Source organism: Ranitomeya imitator, unplaced genomic scaffold (genome assembly GCF_032444005.1).
Source record: "Ranitomeya imitator isolate aRanImi1 unplaced genomic scaffold, aRanImi1.pri SCAFFOLD_184, whole genome shotgun sequence".
Classification (NCBI taxonomy): Eukaryota; Metazoa; Chordata; class Amphibia; order Anura; family Dendrobatidae; genus Ranitomeya; species Ranitomeya imitator.
In genome coordinates, this window is record NW_027194894.1 from 93,574 (window position 1) to 114,063 (window position 20,490).

The 20,490-nt window shown below is 51.8% G+C and overlaps 1 protein-coding gene and 1 long non-coding RNA gene across 5 annotated transcripts in view; one reads left to right on the forward strand and one right to left on the reverse strand.

Annotated features, from left to right (window-relative positions):
- Positions 1–12,409: 12,409 nt before the first annotated feature.
- LOC138656626 (uncharacterized) lies at positions 12,410–18,377 on the reverse strand. Its single transcript, XR_011316930.1, has 3 exons — positions 18,241–18,377; positions 14,663–14,801; positions 12,410–12,773 (listed from the first exon to the last, which is right to left on the reverse strand). It is a non-coding gene; the product is annotated as an uncharacterized lncRNA (long non-coding RNA).
- The window catches only part of LOC138656623 (polyadenylate-binding protein 1-like), a 29,985-nt gene continuing 27,871 nt past the window's right edge, over positions 18,377–20,490 (forward strand). Inside the window, exon 1 of one of the 4 annotated variants that reach the window (XM_069743734.1) lies at positions 18,377–18,455. The gene's annotated coding sequence lies outside the window, so the exon portion shown is untranslated. Of the gene's footprint in view, positions 18,456–18,532; positions 18,963–20,490 lie in introns of those variants that run through there. The other 3 variants (XM_069743733.1, XM_069743731.1, XM_069743732.1) reach the window with 3 other exon arrangements.

Sequence of the window (20,490 nt, forward strand, 5' to 3'; positions counted from 1 at the left end):
GCCTACCACATCAACTACTCAGTAAACTAACTTTGTCCTGTTCCCTCCTTCCAAATATTATCTGCATGTGAATCTGCACCCTACTACTCATCTGTCTCCACACCCTCCATACACATGATAACTGCACTTGATACTTGACTATTGCACTTAAACACACGGGCTGATGACCGGATCATGCAGCTTCATATGAAAATCCCTATTTATTATAATTGCCAGACCTGAAATAACAAGCACTTTTCACCTATTGTGTCCCCCCCATTTCCTTGTAGATTGTAAGCTTGCGAGCAGGGACCTCACTCCTAATGTCACTGTTTAAATTCTCTTAACTTGTATTGAATTTGTCGGTATATGTCCCCGCTTAATTGTAAAGTGCTGCGGAATATGTTGGCGCTATATAAATAAAGATTATTATTATTATTACAACAAGTTTTGGGGTCCAATTTCTTCTCTTATCCTTGGAAAAATAAAAATTTGGGGGCGAAAAGATCATATTTTTTCACAAAAATTATTTTTTTATTTTCACCGCTCTGCATTATAAACTTCTGTGAAGCACTTGTTGGGTCAAAGTGCTCACCACACATCTAGATAAGTTCCTTAAGGGGTCTACTTTCCAAAATGGTGTCACCTGTGGGGGGTTTCAATGTTTAGGCACATCAGGGGCTCTCCAAACGCAACATGGCGTCCCTTCTCAATTCCTGTCAATTTTGCATTGAAAAGTCAAATGGCACTCCTTCCCTTCCGAGCTCTGCCATGCGCCCAACAAGTGGTTTACCCCCAGATATGGGGTATCAGCGTACTCAGCACAAATTGTACAACAACGTTTGGGGTCCATTTTATCCTGTTACCCTTGGTAAAATAAAACAAATTGGAGCGGAAATAAATTTTGTGTGAAAAAAAGTTAAATGTTCATTTTTATTTAAACATTCCAAAAATTCCTGTGAAACACCTGAAGGGTTAATAAACTTCTTGAATGTGGTTTTGAGCACCTTGAGGGGTGCAGTTTTTGAAATGGTGTCACACTTGGGTATTTTCTATCATATAGACCCCTCAAAATGACTTCAATGTGATGTGGTCCCTAAAAAAAAAAATGGTGTTGTAAATATGAGAAATTGCTGGTCAACTTTTAACCCTTATAACTCCCTAACAAAAAAAAAAATTTTGGTTCCAAAATTGTGCTGATGTAAAGTAGACATGTGGGAAATGTTACTTATTAAGTATTTTGTGTGACATATCTCTGTGATTTAAGGGCATAAAAATTCAAAGTTGGAAAATTGCGAAATTTCAAAATTTTCGCCAAATTTCCGTTTTTTTCCCCACAAATAACCGCAAGTTATATTTAAGAAATTTTAGCACCATCATGAAGTACAATATGTCACGATCTGTAGAAGCGTTCTAGAGTTATAACCTCATAAAAGGGACAGTGGTCAGAATTGTAAAAATTGGCCCGGTCATTAACGTGCAAACCACCCTTGGGGGTAAAGGGGTTAAACATTAAAGACAAATTAATGACAAAAAGCAAAACACATTTTGTACCAAAGTCCCCTGTGCTTTAGCTGCAAAAACAGTATTGTGGTGCTTAAAGGGAACCTGTCACCCCCAAAATCGAGGGCGAGCTAAGCCCACCAGTATCAGGGGCTTATCTGCAGCATTCTGTAATGCATTCTGGAATGCTGTAGATAACCCGCCGATGTATCCAAAAATAAAAATAATTAAAAATGAGAAAAAGAGGTTATATTATACTCACCAAGGGACAGTCCAGGTCCGGTCCGATGGGCATCGCGGTCCGGCGCCTCCAATCTTCATCAGACGACGTCCTCTTCTTGTCTTCACGCTGCGGCTCCAGCGCAAAGTACTGCAGTGCGCAGGCCCCAGGCCTCTCTGACCTTTCCCGGCGCCTGCGCACCACAGCGTGAAGACAAGAAGAGGACGTCATCCTATCAAGATGGGAGGCCCAGGATCGGACCGCCCAGGTGAAAATAATATAACCTCTTTTTGTCATCTTTGAGGATACATCGGGGGCTTATCTACAGCATTACAGAATGCATTACAGAATGCTGGAGATAAGACCCTGGTGCCGGTGGGCTGAGCTCAACGTCAATTTTGGGGGTGACAGGTTCCCTTTAACACAAAATTCCTCTCTCAAGCGGACGGGGCGGGGACACAGAGGAGCGGACGGGGCGGGGACACAGAGGAGCGGACGGGGCGGGGACACAGAGGAGCGGACGGGGCGGGGACACAGAGGAGCGGACGGGGCGGGGACACAGAGGAGCGGACGGGGCGGGGACACAGAGGAGCGGACGGGGCGGGGACACAGAGGAGCGGACGGGGCGGGGACACAGAGGAGCGGACGGGGCGGGGACACAGAGGAGCGGACGGGGCGGGGACACAGAGGAGCGGACGGGGCGGGGACACAGAGGAGCGGACGGGGCGGGGACACAGAGGAGCGGACGGGGCGGGGACACAGAGGAGCGGACGGGGCGGGGACACAGAGGAGCGGACGGGGCGGGGACACAGAGGAGCGGACGGGGCGGGGACACAGAGGAGCGGACGGGGCGGGGACACAGAGGAGCGGACGGGGCGGGGACACAGAGGAGCGGACGGGGCGGGGACACAGAGGAGCGGACGGGGCGGGGACACAGAGGAGCGGACGGGGCGGGGACACAGAGGAGCGGACGGGGCGGGGACACAGAGGAGCGGACGGGGCGGGGACACAGAGGAGCGGACGGGGCGGGGACACAGAGGAGCGGACGGGGCGGGGACACAGAGGAGCGGACGGGGCGGGGACACAGGAGCGGACGGGGCGGGGACACAGAGGAGCGGACGGGGCGGGGACACAGAGGAGCGGACGGGGCGGGGACACAGAGGAGCGGACGGGGCGGGGACACAGAGGAGCGGACGGGGCGGGGACACAGAGGAGCGGACGGGGCGGGGACACAGAGGAGCGGACGGGGCGGGGACACAGAGGAGCGGACGGGGCGGGGACACAGAGGAGCGGACGGGGCGGGGACACAGAGGAGCGGACGGGGCGGGGACACAGAGGAGCGGACGGGGCGGGGACACAGAGGAGCGGACGGGGCGGGGACACAGAGGAGCGGACGGGGCGGGGACACAGAGGAGCGGACGGGGCGGGGACACAGAGGAGCGGACGGGGCGGGGACACAGAGGAGCGGACGGGGCGGGGGTTTTGAAACCTTAAACTCCCTCCTGAAACCTAATGTACAGGCCCCCATCTCCAATCCCAGTGGCGAGGATCTGGCCACTTATTTCCTAGAAAAAAATCAACCACATCCATCAGGATATCTCAGCCCAATCTCCTCAGTGCCTGGATCCCCTTCCCTGCCGCACCTCAAGCTCACTAGACATCTTTGAGCCTGTTTCAGAAGAAGTTTCCAAGCTCCTCACTTCTGCTCGGCCTACAACCTGCAATAGTGACCCAATTCCTTCACCTCTCCTGCAGTCTCTGTCACCAGTGGTCACCACTCACCTGACTAAAATATTTAACCTCTCTCTTTCCTCAGGCATCTTTCCCTCCTCATTTAAACATGCCATCATTACCCCTTTTGTTGTGAATTCTGTGGCAGAGCTCCCTCCTGTGGTCACAAGTGGTACTTCGGCTGATTCTCTCTATGAGCTTCCGTTAGTGCAGGAGAGTGGTACTGCGGCTTCTGAGTTTCCTTCCTCAGGTGATGTGGTGAAGTCGTTAGGTGCTGCTCTATTTAACTCCACCTAGTGCTTTGATCCTTGCCTCCAGTCAATGTTCTAGTATTGGACTTGCTTCCTCCTGGATCGTTCCTGTGGCCTGCTGCTCTGCATAGCTAAGTTGCTCTTGTGTTTTTTTTTGTTTGCTGTTTTTTCTGTCCAGCTTGTTTATTTGGTTTTTCTTGCTTGCTGGAAACTCTGGGACGCAGAGGGTGTACCTCCGTGCTGTTAGTCTGTACGGAGGGTCTTTTTGTCCCCTTTGCGTGGTTGTTTGTAGGGTTTTGTGTTGACCGCAAAGTTGCCTTTCCTATCCTCGCTCTGTTCAGAAAGTCGGGCCTCACTTTGCTAAATCTATTTCATCTCTACGGTTGTCTTTTCATCTTAACTCACAGTCATTATATGTGGGGGGCTGCATTTTCCTTTGGGGTATTTCTCTGAGGCAAGGTAGGCTTATTTTCTATCTTCAGGCTAGCTAGTTTCTCAGGCTGTGCCGAGTTGCATAGGGAGCGTTAGGTGCAATCCACGGCTGCCTCTAGTGTGGTTGGAGAGGATTAGGGATTGCGGTCAGCAGAGTTCCCACGTCTCAGAGCTCGTTCTATGTTTTTGGGTTATTGTCAGATCACTGTATGTGCTCTGACTTCTATGTCCATTGTGGTACTGAATTACCAGCCACAACACCCTTTACTTAAAAAGCCATCCCTGGACCAGAACTGCACAGCTAACTACAGACCTGTCTCTAACCTTTCCTTCATCTCTAAACTCCTGGAAAGCTTGGTCCACTCCCGTCTAATCCGCTATCTCTCGGATAACGCTCTTCTCGACCCCTTACAATCTGGTTTCCGCTCTTTACACTCCACTGAAACTGCCTTCACTAAAGTCTCTAATAACCCAATAACAGCTAAATCCAAAGGTCATTGCTCTCTGCTGATTCTCCTGGATCTGTCATATTTGATACTGTGGATCACCAGCTCCTTCTCACCATGCTCCTCTCCATAGGCCTCAAGGACACAGCCCTCTCCTGGTTCTCCTCCTACCTCTCTGACCGCTCCTTCACTGTATCTTTTGCCGGCTCCTCTTCCTCTCCTCGTCCCCTTACTATCGGGGCTCCGCAGGGCTCAGTCCTGGGCCCCCTCTTCTTCTCTATACACTGCCCCTATTGGACAAACAATCAGCAGATTTGGGTTCCAGTACCATCTCTATGCTGACGACACCCAATTATACACTTCTTCCCCTGACATCACCCCCAATCTAATTCAAAACACCAAGGATTGTCTGTCTGCCGTCTCTAACATCATGTCCTCCCTCTATCTGAAACTAAATCTCTCCAAAACTGAACTTCTTGTGTTTCTTCATTCTACTAACCTCACTCTACCCAACATCGAAATTACCCTGGAGGGTTCAACCATAACTCCCAAACAGCATGCCCGCTGTCTTGGGGTCATATTCGACACCGAACTTTCCTTTACTCCCTATAACCGATCACTCACTCGCTCTTGTCCCCTGCGTCTTAAAAACATCTCCAGAATCTAACATTTTCTCACCTTTGAAACTGCTAAGACTCTTACTGTCGCTCTCATTCATTCTCATCTGGACTACTGCAACTCTCTTCTGATCGGTCTCCCTCTTACCAAACTTTCTCCTCTCCAATCCATCTTAAATGGGGCAGCCAGGGTCATATTTCTGTCCAACCGCTTCACCGATGCCTCCATCTTGTGCCAGTCATTACACTGGCTACCCATTCGCTACAGGGTCCAGTATAAACTCATCTCTCTCACCCACAAAGCCCTCCGCAGTTCTGCACCGCCTTATATCTCCTCTCTCATCTCTGTCTATCGCCCTACATGTGCCCTCCGTTGTACAAATGACCTAAGACTAACATCCCCCGTAATCCGAACCTCACACCTCCGTCTCCAAGACTTCTCTCATGCTGCGCCAGCTCTCTGGAATGCACTTCCCCAGACGATCAGACTGATACCTCGCCCCAACCTATTCAAGCGCGCTCTGGAAACCCATCTCTTCAAACAAGCCTACCACATCAACTACTCAGTAAACTAACTTTGTCCTGTTCCCTCCTTCCAAATATTATCTGCATGTGAATCTGCACCCTACTACTCATCTGTCTCCACACCCTCCATACACATGATAACTGCACTTGATACTTGACTATTGCACTTAAACACACGGGCTGATGACCGGATCATGCAGCTTCATATGAAAATCCCTATTTATTATAATTGCCAGACCTGAAATAACAAGCACTTTTCACCTATTGTGTCCCCCCCATTTCCTTGTAGATTGTAAGCTTGCGAGCAGGGACCTCACTCCTAATGTCACTGTTTAAATTCTCTTAACTTGTATTGAATTTGTCGGTATATGTCCCCGCTTAATTGTAAAGTGCTGCGGAATATGTTGGCGCTATATAAATAAAGATTATTATTATTATTACAACAAGTTTTGGGGTCCAATTTCTTCTCTTATCCTTGGAAAAATAAAAATTTGGGGGCGAAAAGATCATATTTTTTCACAAAAATTATTTTTTTATTTTCACCGCTCTGCATTATAAACTTCTGTGAAGCACTTGTTGGGTCAAAGTGCTCACCACACATCTAGATAAGTTCCTTAAGGGGTCTACTTTCCAAAATGGTGTCACCTGTGGGGGGTTTCAATGTTTAGGCACATCAGGGGCTCTCCAAACGCAACATGGCGTCCCTTCTCAATTCCTGTCAATTTTGCATTGAAAAGTCAAATGGCACTCCTTCCCTTCCGAGCTCTGCCATGCGCCCAACAAGTGGTTTACCCCCAGATATGGGGTATCAGCGTACTCAGCACAAATTGTACAACAACGTTTGGGGTCCATTTTATCCTGTTACCCTTGGTAAAATAAAACAAATTGGAGCGGAAATAAATTTTGTGTGAAAAAAAGTTAAATGTTCATTTTTATTTAAACATTCCAAAAATTCCTGTGAAACACCTGAAGGGTTAATAAACTTCTTGAATGTGGTTTTGAGCACCTTGAGGGGTGCAGTTTTTGAAATGGTGTCACACTTGGGTATTTTCTATCATATAGACCCCTCAAAATGACTTCAATGTGATGTGGTCCCTAAAAAAAAAAATGGTGTTGTAAATATGAGAAATTGCTGGTCAACTTTTAACCCTTATAACTCCCTAACAAAAAAAAAAATTTTGGTTCCAAAATTGTGCTGATGTAAAGTAGACATGTGGGAAATGTTACTTATTAAGTATTTTGTGTGACATATCTCTGTGATTTAAGGGCATAAAAATTCAAAGTTGGAAAATTGCGAAATTTCAAAATTTTCGCCAAATTTCCGTTTTTTTCCCCACAAATAACCGCAAGTTATATTTAAGAAATTTTAGCACCATCATGAAGTACAATATGTCACGATCTGTAGAAGCGTTCTAGAGTTATAACCTCATAAAAGGGACAGTGGTCAGAATTGTAAAAATTGGCCCGGTCATTAATGTGCAAACCACCCTTGGGGGTAAAGGGGTTAAACATTAAAGACAAATTAATGACAAAAAGCAAAACACATTTTGTACCAAAGTCCCCTGTGCTTTAGCTGCAAAAACAGTATTGTGGTGCTTAAAGGGAACCTGTCACCCCCAAAATCGAGGGCGAGCTAAGCCCACCAGTATCAGGGGCTTATCTGCAGCATTCTGTAATGCATTCTGGAATGCTGTAGATAACCCGCCGATGTATCCAAAAATAAAAATAATTAAAAATGAGAAAAAGAGGTTATATTATACTCACCAAGGGACAGTCCAGGTCCGGTCCGATGGGCATCGCGGTCCGGCGCCTCCAATCTTCATCAGACGACGTCCTCTTCTTGTCTTCACGCTGCGGCTCCAGCGCAAAGTACTGCAGTGCGCAGGCCCCAGGCCTCTCTGACCTTTCCCGGCGCCTGCGCACCACAGCGTGAAGACAAGAAGAGGACGTCATCCTATCAAGATGGGAGGCCCAGGATCGGACCGCCCAGGTGAAAATAATATAACCTCTTTTTGTCATCTTTGAGGATACATCGGGGGCTTATCTACAGCATTACAGAATGCATTACAGAATGCTGGAGATAAGACCCTGGTGCCGGTGGGCTGAGCTCAACGTCAATTTTGGGGGTGACAGGTTCCCTTTAACACAAAATTCCTCTCTCAAGCGGACGGGGCGGGGACACAGAGGAGCGGACGGGGCGGGGACACAGAGGAGCGGACGGGGCGGGGACACAGAGGAGCGGACGGGGCGGGGACACAGAGGAGCGGACGGGGCGGGGACACAGAGGAGCGGACGGGGCGGGGACACAGAGGAGCGGACGGGGCGGGGACACAGAGGAGCGGACGGGGCGGGGACACAGAGGAGCGGACGGGGCGGGGACACAGAGGAGCGGACGGGGCGGGGACACAGAGGAGCGGACGGGGCGGGGACACAGAGGAGCGGACGGGGCGGGGACACAGAGGAGCGGACGGGGCGGGGACACAGAGGAGCGGACGGGGCGGGGACACAGAGGAGCGGACGGGGCGGGGACACAGAGGAGCGGACGGGGCGGGGACACAGAGGAGCGGACGGGGCGGGGACACAGAGGAGCGGACGGGGCGGGGACACAGAGGAGCGGACGGGGCGGGGACACAGAGGAGCGGACGGGGCGGGGACACAGAGGAGCGGACGGGGCGGGGACACAGAGGAGCGGACGGGGCGGGGACACAGAGGAGCGGACGGGGCGGGGACACAGAGGAGCGGACGGGGCGGGGACACAGAGGAGCGGACGGGGCGGGGACACAGAGGAGCGGACGGGGCGGGGACACAGGAGCGGACGGGGCGGGGACACAGAGGAGCGGACGGGGCGGGGACACAGAGGAGCGGACGGGGCGGGGACACAGAGGAGCGGACGGGGCGGGGACACAGAGGAGCGGACGGGGCGGGGACACAGAGGAGCGGACGGGGCGGGGACACAGAGGAGCGGACGGGGCGGGGACACAGAGGAGCGGACGGGGCGGGGACACAGAGGAGCGGACGGGGCGGGGACACAGAGGAGCGGACGGGGCGGGGACACAGAGGAGCGGACGGGGCGGGGACACAGAGGAGCGGACGGGGCGGGGACACAGAGGAGCGGACGGGGCGGGGACACAGAGGAGCGGACGGGGCGGGGACACAGAGGAGCGGACGGGGCGGGGACACAGAGGAGCGGACGGGGCGGGGACACAGAGGAGCGGACGGGGCGGGGACACAGAGGAGCGGACGGGGCGGGGACACAGAGGAGCGGACGGGGCGGGGACACAGAGGAGCGGACGGGGCGGGGACACAGAGGAGCGGACGGGGCGGGGACACAGAGGAGCGGACGGGGCGGGGACACAGAGGAGCGGACGGGGCGGGGACACAGAGGAGCGGACGGGGCGGGGACACAGAGGAGCGGACGGGGCGGGGACACAGAGGAGCGGACGGGGCGGGGGTTTTGAAACCTTAAACTCCCTCCTGAAACCTAATGTACAGGCCCCCATCTCCAATCCCAGTGGCGAGGATCTGGCCACTTATTTCCTAGAAAAAAATCAACCACATCCATCAGGATATCTCAGCCCAATCTCCTCAGTGCCTGGATCCCCTTCCCTGCCGCACCTCAAGCTCACTAGACATCTTTGAGCCTGTTTCAGAAGAAGTTTCCAAGCTCCTCACTTCTGCTCGGCCTACAACCTGCAATAGTGACCCAATTCCTTCACCTCTCCTGCAGTCTCTGTCACCAGTGGTCACCACTCACCTGACTAAAATATTTAACCTCTCTCTTTCCTCAGGCATCTTTCCCTCCTCATTTAAACATGCCATCATTACCCCTTTTGTTGTGAATTCTGTGGCAGAGCTCCCTCCTGTGGTCACAAGTGGTACTTCGGCTGATTCTCTCTATGAGCTTCCGTTAGTGCAGGAGAGTGGTACTGCGGCTTCTGAGTTTCCTTCCTCAGGTGATGTGGTGAAGTCGTTAGGTGCTGCTCTATTTAACTCCACCTAGTGCTTTGATCCTTGCCTCCAGTCAATGTTCTAGTATTGGACTTGCTTCCTCCTGGATCGTTCCTGTGGCCTGCTGCTCTGCATAGCTAAGTTGCTCTTGTGTTTTTTTTTGTTTGCTGTTTTTTCTGTCCAGCTTGTTTATTTGGTTTTTCTTGCTTGCTGGAAACTCTGGGACGCAGAGGGTGTACCTCCGTGCTGTTAGTCTGTACGGAGGGTCTTTTTGTCCCCTTTGCGTGGTTGTTTGTAGGGTTTTGTGTTGACCGCAAAGTTGCCTTTCCTATCCTCGCTCTGTTCAGAAAGTCGGGCCTCACTTTGCTAAATCTATTTCATCTCTACGGTTGTCTTTTCATCTTAACTCACAGTCATTATATGTGGGGGGCTGCATTTTCCTTTGGGGTATTTCTCTGAGGCAAGGTAGGCTTATTTTCTATCTTCAGGCTAGCTAGTTTCTCAGGCTGTGCCGAGTTGCATAGGGAGCGTTAGGTGCAATCCACGGCTGCCTCTAGTGTGGTTGGAGAGGATTAGGGATTGCGGTCAGCAGAGTTCCCACGTCTCAGAGCTCGTTCTATGTTTTTGGGTTATTGTCAGATCACTGTATGTGCTCTGACTTCTATGTCCATTGTGGTACTGAATTACCAGCCACAACACCCTTTACTTAAAAAGCCATCCCTGGACCAGAACTGCACAGCTAACTACAGACCTGTCTCTAACCTTTCCTTCATCTCTAAACTCCTGGAAAGCTTGGTCCACTCCCGTCTAATCCGCTATCTCTCGGATAACGCTCTTCTCGACCCCTTACAATCTGGTTTCCGCTCTTTACACTCCACTGAAACTGCCTTCACTAAAGTCTCTAATAACCCAATAACAGCTAAATCCAAAGGTCATTGCTCTCTGCTGATTCTCCTGGATCTGTCATATTTGATACTGTGGATCACCAGCTCCTTCTCACCATGCTCCTCTCCATAGGCCTCAAGGACACAGCCCTCTCCTGGTTCTCCTCCTACCTCTCTGACCGCTCCTTCACTGTATCTTTTGCCGGCTCCTCTTCCTCTCCTCGTCCCCTTACTATCGGGGCTCCGCAGGGCTCAGTCCTGGGCCCCCTCTTCTTCTCTATACACTGCCCCTATTGGACAAACAATCAGCAGATTTGGGTTCCAGTACCATCTCTATGCTGACGACACCCAATTATACACTTCTTCCCCTGACATCACCCCCAATCTAATTCAAAACACCAAGGATTGTCTGTCTGCCGTCTCTAACATCATGTCCTCCCTCTATCTGAAACTAAATCTCTCCAAAACTGAACTTCTTGTGTTTCTTCATTCTACTAACCTCACTCTACCCAACATCGAAATTACCCTGGAGGGTTCAACCATAACTCCCAAACAGCATGCCCGCTGTCTTGGGGTCATATTCGACACCGAACTTTCCTTTACTCCCTATAACCGATCACTCACTCGCTCTTGTCCCCTGCGTCTTAAAAACATCTCCAGAATCTAACATTTTCTCACCTTTGAAACTGCTAAGACTCTTACTGTCGCTCTCATTCATTCTCATCTGGACTACTGCAACTCTCTTCTGATCGGTCTCCCTCTTACCAAACTTTCTCCTCTCCAATCCATCTTAAATGGGGCAGCCAGGGTCATATTTCTGTCCAACCGCTTCACCGATGCCTCCATCTTGTGCCAGTCATTACACTGGCTACCCATTCGCTACAGGGTCCAGTATAAACTCATCTCTCTCACCCACAAAGCCCTCCGCAGTTCTGCACCGCCTTATATCTCCTCTCTCATCTCTGTCTATCGCCCTACATGTGCCCTCCGTTGTACAAATGACCTAAGACTAACATCCCCCGTAATCCGAACCTCACACCTCCGTCTCCAAGACTTCTCTCATGCTGCGCCAGCTCTCTGGAATGCACTTCCCCAGACGATCAGACTGATACCTCGCCCCAACCTATTCAAGCGCGCTCTGGAAACCCATCTCTTCAAACAAGCCTACCACATCAACTACTCAGTAAACTAACTTTGTCCTGTTCCCTCCTTCCAAATATTATCTGCATGTGAATCTGCACCCTACTACTCATCTGTCTCCACACCCTCCATACACATGATAACTGCACTTGATACTTGACTATTGCACTTAAACACACGGGCTGATGACCGGATCATGCAGCTTCATATGAAAATCCCTATTTATTATAATTGCCAGACCTGAAATAACAAGCACTTTTCACCTATTGTGTCCCCCCCATTTCCTTGTAGATTGTAAGCTTGCGAGCAGGGACCTCACTCCTAATGTCACTGTTTAAATTCTCTTAACTTGTATTGAATTTGTCGGTATATGTCCCCGCTTAATTGTAAAGTGCTGCGGAATATGTTGGCGCTATATAAATAAAGATTATTATTATTATTACAACAAGTTTTGGGGTCCAATTTCTTCTCTTATCCTTGGAAAAATAAAAATTTGGGGGCGAAAAGATCATATTTTTTCACAAAAATTATTTTTTTATTTTCACCGCTCTGCATTATAAACTTCTGTGAAGCACTTGTTGGGTCAAAGTGCTCACCACACATCTAGATAAGTTCCTTAAGGGGTCTACTTTCCAAAATGGTGTCACCTGTGGGGGGTTTCAATGTTTAGGCACATCAGGGGCTCTCCAAACGCAACATGGCGTCCCTTCTCAATTCCTGTCAATTTTGCATTGAAAAGTCAAATGGCACTCCTTCCCTTCCGAGCTCTGCCATGCGCCCAACAAGTGGTTTACCCCCAGATATGGGGTATCAGCGTACTCAGCACAAATTGTACAACAACGTTTGGGGTCCATTTTATCCTGTTACCCTTGGTAAAATAAAACAAATTGGAGCGGAAATAAATTTTGTGTGAAAAAAAGTTAAATGTTCATTTTTATTTAAACATTCCAAAAATTCCTGTGAAACACCTGAAGGGTTAATAAACTTCTTGAATGTGGTTTTGAGCACCTTGAGGGGTGCAGTTTTTGAAATGGTGTCACACTTGGGTATTTTCTATCATATAGACCCCTCAAAATGACTTCAATGTGATGTGGTCCCTAAAAAAAAAAATGGTGTTGTAAATATGAGAAATTGCTGGTCAACTTTTAACCCTTATAACTCCCTAACAAAAAAAAAAATTTTGGTTCCAAAATTGTGCTGATGTAAAGTAGACATGTGGGAAATGTTACTTATTAAGTATTTTGTGTGACATATCTCTGTGATTTAAGGGCATAAAAATTCAAAGTTGGAAAATTGCGAAATTTCAAAATTTTCGCCAAATTTCCGTTTTTTTCCCCACAAATAACCGCAAGTTATATTTAAGAAATTTTAGCACCATCATGAAGTACAATATGTCACGATCTGTAGAAGCGTTCTAGAGTTATAACCTCATAAAAGGGACAGTGGTCAGAATTGTAAAAATTGGCCCGGTCATTAACGTGCAAACCACCCTTGGGGGTAAAGGGGTTAAACATTAAAGACAAATTAATGACAAAAAGCAAAACACATTTTGTACCAAAGTCCCCTGTGCTTTAGCTGCAAAAACAGTATTGTGGTGCTTAAAGGGAACCTGTCACCCCCAAAATCGAGGGCGAGCTAAGCCCACCAGTATCAGGGGCTTATCTGCAGCATTCTGTAATGCATTCTGGAATGCTGTAGATAACCCGCCGATGTATCCAAAAATAAAAATAATTAAAAATGAGAAAAAGAGGTTATATTATACTCACCAAGGGACAGTCCAGGTCCGGTCCGATGGGCATCGCGGTCCGGCGCCTCCAATCTTCATCAGACGACGTCCTCTTCTTGTCTTCACGCTGCGGCTCCAGCGCAAAGTACTGCAGTGCGCAGGCCCCAGGCCTCTCTGACCTTTCCCGGCGCCTGCGCACCACAGCGTGAAGACAAGAAGAGGACGTCATCCTATCAAGATGGGAGGCCCAGGATCGGACCGCCCAGGTGAAAATAATATAACCTCTTTTTGTCATCTTTGAGGATACATCGGGGGCTTATCTACAGCATTACAGAATGCATTACAGAATGCTGGAGATAAGACCCTGGTGCCGGTGGGCTGAGCTCAACGTCAATTTTGGGGGTGACAGGTTCCCTTTAACACAAAATTCCTCTCTCAAGCGGACGGGGCGGGGACACAGAGGAGCGGACGGGGCGGGGACACAGAGGAGCGGACGGGGCGGGGACACAGAGGAGCGGACGGGGCGGGGACACAGAGGAGCGGACGGGGCGGGGGCACAGAGGAGCGGACGGGGCGGGGGCACAGAGGAGCGGACGGGGCGGGAGCACAGAGGAGCGGACGGGGCGGGGGCACAGAGGAGCGGACGGGGCGGGGGCACAGAGGAGCGGACGGGGCGGGGGCACAGAGGAGCGGACGGGGCGGGGGCACAGAGGAGCGGACGGGGCGGGGGCACAGAGGAGCGGACGGGGCGGGGGCACAGAGGAGCGGACGGGGCGGGGGCACAGAGGAGCGGACGGGGCGGGGGCACAGAGGAGCGGACGGGGCGGGGGCACAGAGGAGCGGACGGGGCGGGGGCACAGAGGAGCGGACGGGGCGGGGGCACAGAGGAGCGGACGGGGCGGGGGCACAGAGGAGCGGACGGGGCGGGGGCACAGAGGAGCGGACGGGGCGGGGGCACAGAGGAGCGGACGGGGCGGGGGCACAGAGGAGCGGACGGGGCGGGGACACAGAGGAGCGGACGGGGCGGGGACACAGAGGAGCGGACGGGGCGGGGACACAGAGGAGCGGACGGGGCGGGGACACAGAGGAGCGGACGGGGCGGGGACACAGAGGAGCGGACGGGGCGGGGACACAGAGGAGCGGACGGGGCGGGGACACAGAGGAGCGGACGGGGCGGGGACACAGACCCTAGCAATATAAATGGAGAGAAAGGGAGGTTTTGGTGTTTTTTCTTTTAGGAATTATACTCGTCTCTCTGACATTATCAGACGCCCACAGTGTCATCCCTTTGGGTCCTCGCATGGATTGTGGGGGCTCCAGCATTCCACTTGGTGAAGAGAAGTCCAGTGATGAGATGACATCTGCAGGGAGGTCACTGGATGGGGAAAAGCGACAATACCTAGAATAAAACAGAAAAAAAAAATCATGCAGAAACCTGGACACAAGTAGTGGCCGCCACCAGTGGCCTCCGGGCTAATACTGACCAGCACAGCGTGCGAGGACAATAAAGCCCGGGATCTGGAGACATTGTTATCACGCAGTGTCGCTCCCAGAGGTCATAGGACAGTCATCAACCTGACGTCATGTGTGCCCAATAATATTAATGAGAAAACGTTTTATGTAAAAAAGAATAAATAAAACAGGACGGACTCCGCACCATCAGGCAGATTCTCATGTTAATATCAATCCCTCAAATCTCCATCATCATTCATCCCCTCCCCTGTCCCCCCCCCCCCCCCACACACGTAGCGCTATACATCCCTGCACCCCCCACCGCAAGAGACATCACACACTGACCTGCACAACGCGTGACATCAGCCCCCCACACCATGCAGCCCCATACAAGCAATATCACCCCTTTCTCCCCAGGCAGATCCCCCCACCGTCCAGCATGCTCATGCAGCCCCATGCAAGCAACATCACCCCTTTCTCCCGAGGCAGATCCCCCCTTCCAGCACGCGCATGCAGCCCCATGCAAGCAACATCACCCCTCTCTCCCCAGGCAGATCCCCCCTTCCAGCACGCGCATGCAGCCCCATGCAAGCAACATCACCCCTTTCTCCCCCAGGCAGATCCCCCCCACCGTCCAGCACGCACATGCAGCCCCATGCAAGCAACACCACCCCTTTCTCCCCAGGCAGATCCCCCCCTTCCAGCACGCGCATGCAGCCCCATGCAAGCAACATCACCCCTTTCTCCCCAGGCAGATGCCCCCGTTCCAACACGCGCATGCAGCCCCATGCAAGCAACATCACCCCTTTCTCCAAAGGCAGATGCCCCCACCGTCCAGCATGCACATGCAGCCCCATGCAAGCAACATCACCCCTTTCTCCCCAGGCAGATGCCCCCACCGTCCAGCACGCACATGCAGCCCCATGCAAGCAACATCACCCCTTTCTCCAAGGCAGATGCCCCCACCGTCCAGCATGCACATGCAGCCCCATGCAAGCAACATCACCCCTTTCTCCCAGGCAGATGCCCCCACCGTCCAGCATGCACATGCAGCCCCATGCAAGCAACATCACCCCTTTCTCCCCCAGGCAGATCCCCCCACCGTCCAGCATGCACATGCAGCCCCGTGCAAGCAACATCACCCCTTTCTCCCCAGGCAGATGCCCCCACCGTCCAGCATGCACATGCAGCCCCATGCAAGCAACATCACCCCTTTCTCCCAGGCAGATCCCCCCACCGTCCAGCATGCACATGCAGCCCCATGCAAGCAACACCACCCCTTTCTCCCAGGCAGATGCCCCCACCGTCCAGCATGCACATGCAGCCCCATGCAAGCAACATCACCCCTTTCTCCCAGGCAGATCCCCCCACCGTCCAGCGTGCACATGCAGCCCCATGCAAGCAACATCACCCCTTTCTCCCCAGGCAGATGCCCCCACCGTCCAGCATGCACATGCAGCCCCGTGCAAGCAACATCACCCCTCTCTCCCCCAGGCAGATGCCCCCACCGTCCAGCATGCACATGCAGCCCCATGCAAGCAACATCACCCCTTTCTCCCCAGGCAGATCCCCCCACCGTCCAGCATGCACATGCAGCCCCGTGCAAGCAACATCACCCCTCTCTCCCCCAGGCAGATCCCCCCACCGTCCAGCATGCACATGCAGCCCCATGCAAGCAACACCACCCCTTTCTCCCCAGGCAGATCCCCCCCTTCCAGCATGCACATGCAGCCCCATGCAAGCAACATCACCCCTTTCTCCCCAGGCAGATCCCCCCACCGTCCAGCATGCACATGCAGCCCCATGCAAGCAATATCACCCCTTTCTCCCCCAGGCAGATCCCCCCACCGTCCAGCGTGCAGCCCCATGCAAGCAACATCACCCCTTTCTCCCCCAGGCAGATCCCCCCACCGTCCAGCGTGCAGCCCCATGCAAGCAACATCACCCCTTTCTCCCCAGGCAGATCCCCCCCTTCCAGCATGCACATGCAGCCCCATGCAAGCAACATCACCCCTTTCTCCCCAGGCAGATCCCCCCACCGTCCAGCATGCACATGCAGCCCCATGCAAGCAATATCACCCCTTTCTCCCCCAGGCAGATCCCCCCACCGTCCAGCGTGCAGCCCCATGCAAGCAACATCACCCCTTTCTCCCCCAGGCAGATCCCCCCCACCGTCCAGCACGCACATGCAGCCCCATGCAAGCAACACCACCCCTTTCTCCCCAGGCAGATCCCCCCCTTCCAGCACGCGCATGCAGCCCCATGCAAGCAACATCACCCCTTTCTCCCCAGGCAGATGCCCCCACCGTCCAGCATGCACATGCAGCCCCATGCAAGCAACATCACCCCTTTCTCCCCAGGCAGATGCCCCCACCGTCCAGCACGCACATGCAGCCCCATGCAAGCAACATCACCCCTTTCTCCAAGGCAGATGCCCCCACCGTCCAGCATGCACATGCAGCCCCATGCAAGCAACATCACCCCTTTCTCCCAGGCAGATGCCCCCACCGTCCAGCATGCACATGCAGCCCCATGCAAGCAACATCACCCCTTTCTCCCCCAGGCAGATCCCCCCACCGTCCAGCATGCACATGCAGCCCCGTGCAAGCAACATCACCCCTTTCTCCCCAGGCAGATGCCCCCACCGTCCAGCATGCACATGCAGCCCCATGCAAGCAACATCACCCCTTTCTCCCAGGCAGATCCCCCCACCGTCCAGCATGCACATGCAGCCCCATGCAAGCAACACCACCCCTTTCTCCCAGGCAGATGCCCCCACCGTCCAGCATGCACATGCAGCCCCATGCAAGCAACATCACCCCTTTCTCCCAGGCAGATCCCCCCACCGTCCAGCGTGCACATGCAGCCCCATGCAAGCAACATCACCCCTTTCTCCCCAGGCAGATGCCCCCACCGTCCAGCATGCACATGCAGCCCCGTGCAAGCAACATCACCCCTTTCTCCCCAGGCAGATCCCCCCCTTCCAGCATGCACATGCAGCCCCGTGCAAGCAACATCACCCCTCTCTCCCCCAGGCAGATGCCCCCACCGTCCAGCATGCACATGCAGCCCCATGCAAGCAACATCACCCCTTTCTCCCAGGCAGATGCCCCCACCGTCCAGCACGCACATGCAGCCCCATGCAAGCAACATCACCCCTTTCTCCCCAGGCAGATCCCCCCACCGTCCAGCATGCACATGCAGCCCCATGCAAGCAACATCACCCCTTTCTCCCCAGGCAGATCCCCCCACCGTCCAGCATGCACATGCAGCCCCATGCAAGCAATATCACCCCTTTCTCCCCCAGGCAGATCCCCCCACCGTCCAGCGTGCAGCCCCATGCAAGCAACATCACCCCTTTCTCCCCCAGGCAGACTCCCACTTACCTGGTCTGTGACTATGGAGGAGGAACCCAAAACACCCCAAATCCTGCACACAGTCCTCGAAATCCCGCCATGACGTCCACAGCTTCCGTTTCTCCTGTCTGCTCTATGGAGGGAGAGGCGCCGCCCCTTCCGGTCACATGGGCGTGACGTCACCAGAGGTCCTTTAGCCGCCTTGGATTTAGCCTCTAGCCTGAGACCAGGCTTCGCTGGAGTAGGTGAGTATGACGTCTTCAAGGAGGCGGGAAGTGGGAGGGGCCCGGGGCGGGGGGAGGAGCCCGGGGCGGGGGGAGGCGGCTCCGGACTCTAATTTAAAAAAAAAAAAGACCAGAAAGAAAACTTGCTCCCGTGCCGCCCCCCCTCCCCCCATCGTCCTGCCGTAGGCACGAGCACACAAGTGCGTAAACATATAATAAGTGATGATCCAGAAAGGAGAAGTCTTATTTGATTGGTGCACATTTATGGCATAAAATGCTTTATTATAAGGGGGATCCAGACACGTGTCGGCCCCGTAGTAACTGCCCGCTCCTCGCGTGGGCATCAGTTGGCACCATGAGGCGGCCATGCTGTGCCCTGACAGTGACAGTTTACCAGGAGCCGCCATCAGGATCTGACTGGAGACAAGATAGGAACAAGGTGATTACCGACATATTGTGCAGAGTCTGTGAGTCCAAAGTCGGCACAACCTGAAATCTTTGCGGAGGAAAGTGAAGAATTCTAGAATCGTAAGTTCTCTAATCAGCGCCACATGTCAGGCCGGCGTCACACTCGGCGTAAGACAATACGCTCCGTAATTTACGGCTGTAATACGCAGAAAAGTCCCCAAAATCGTGGTCCGTAGCTCCTCCGTAGGCAGGGTGTGTCAGCGTATTCTGTGCATGGCATCCTCCGTATGTAATCCGTATGGCAGCCGTACAATGGATCCATGTGCTCAAAAAATAATAAAAACATATATACTGTCTATATATATATATATGTATATGTATGTCAGTGAGACACATGTATGTATATATATTAATATTTCATCCAGCGCGATATAGCAGAAAGCCGGTAATTCAATTGCCGTCTTTTGCTATCTCCTTCCTAAACCCGACATGATATGAGACATGTCTACATACAGTAAACCATCTCATATCACCATTTTTTCTTGCATATTCCACACTACTAATGTTAGTATGTGCAAAATTTGGGCGCTCTAGCTATTAAATTAAAGGGTTAAATGGCGGAAACAATTGGCGTGGGCTCCCACGCAATTTTCTCCGCCAGAGTAGTAAAGCCAGTGACTGAGGGCAGATATTAATAGCCTGGAGAGGGTCCACGGTTATTGCCCCCCCCCCCCCCCCCCCCCCCCGGCTAAAAACACCTGCCCCCAGCCGCCCCAGAAAAGGCACATCTGGAAGATGCGCCTATTCTGGCACTTGGCCACTCTCTTCCCATTCCCGTGTAGCGGTGGGATATGGGGTAATGAAGGGTTAATGTCATCTTGCTATTGTAAGGGGACATTAAGCCTAATTAATAATGGAGAGACGTCAATTATGACACCTATCCATTATTAATCCAATAGTAGTAAAGGGTTAAAAAAACACACACATTATTACAAAGTCTTTTAATGAAATAAACACACAGGTTGTTGGAATAATTTATTATTCTGGTAACCCACCTGAAGACCCTCGCTCTGTAACAAAGGAAAATATCTATCAGCATATGTACGGGTGTTTAATCCATATTTTAAGCACTATCATTACTAAGTGCATACATTTGATAGCACTTTGGTTCAGGATTTATTTAGCAACATTTCAATAGAGCATGCGGTTTGAGCCTCTATTTCTTCATCTCGCTTTAGTCAGTATAATTATAAGTAAATAGATGACTTTAATATTGAAATTCCTCATCAATTGGTGATTTGAAGTTAGTGGAGGTATTTTCTCAGCATGCTCTATTGTTGAAAAATTTGTTGTATCCAGGAATGTTTATTTTATCTCTTGCTCCCTCACTAGTATTATATTTTGCTCTACACCTACCTGCTATTACATTTATCTGTACGGTTTTAAGGCATTGTTTTATTTTTTGTATTTGTCTGTATTAATAAAGTTATAACTTTTTATTGAAAAGAATCAAAACACTCTTTGATTTAGCACGCAGTTTAATAATTGCCTAGCTGATCAGTATGTTTTATTATTGATGTGTAAATTAACTTGGACAATTAATTATTCGGCCTTCAGATGAGCTCACTGGTGGATTCACAGTTACCTC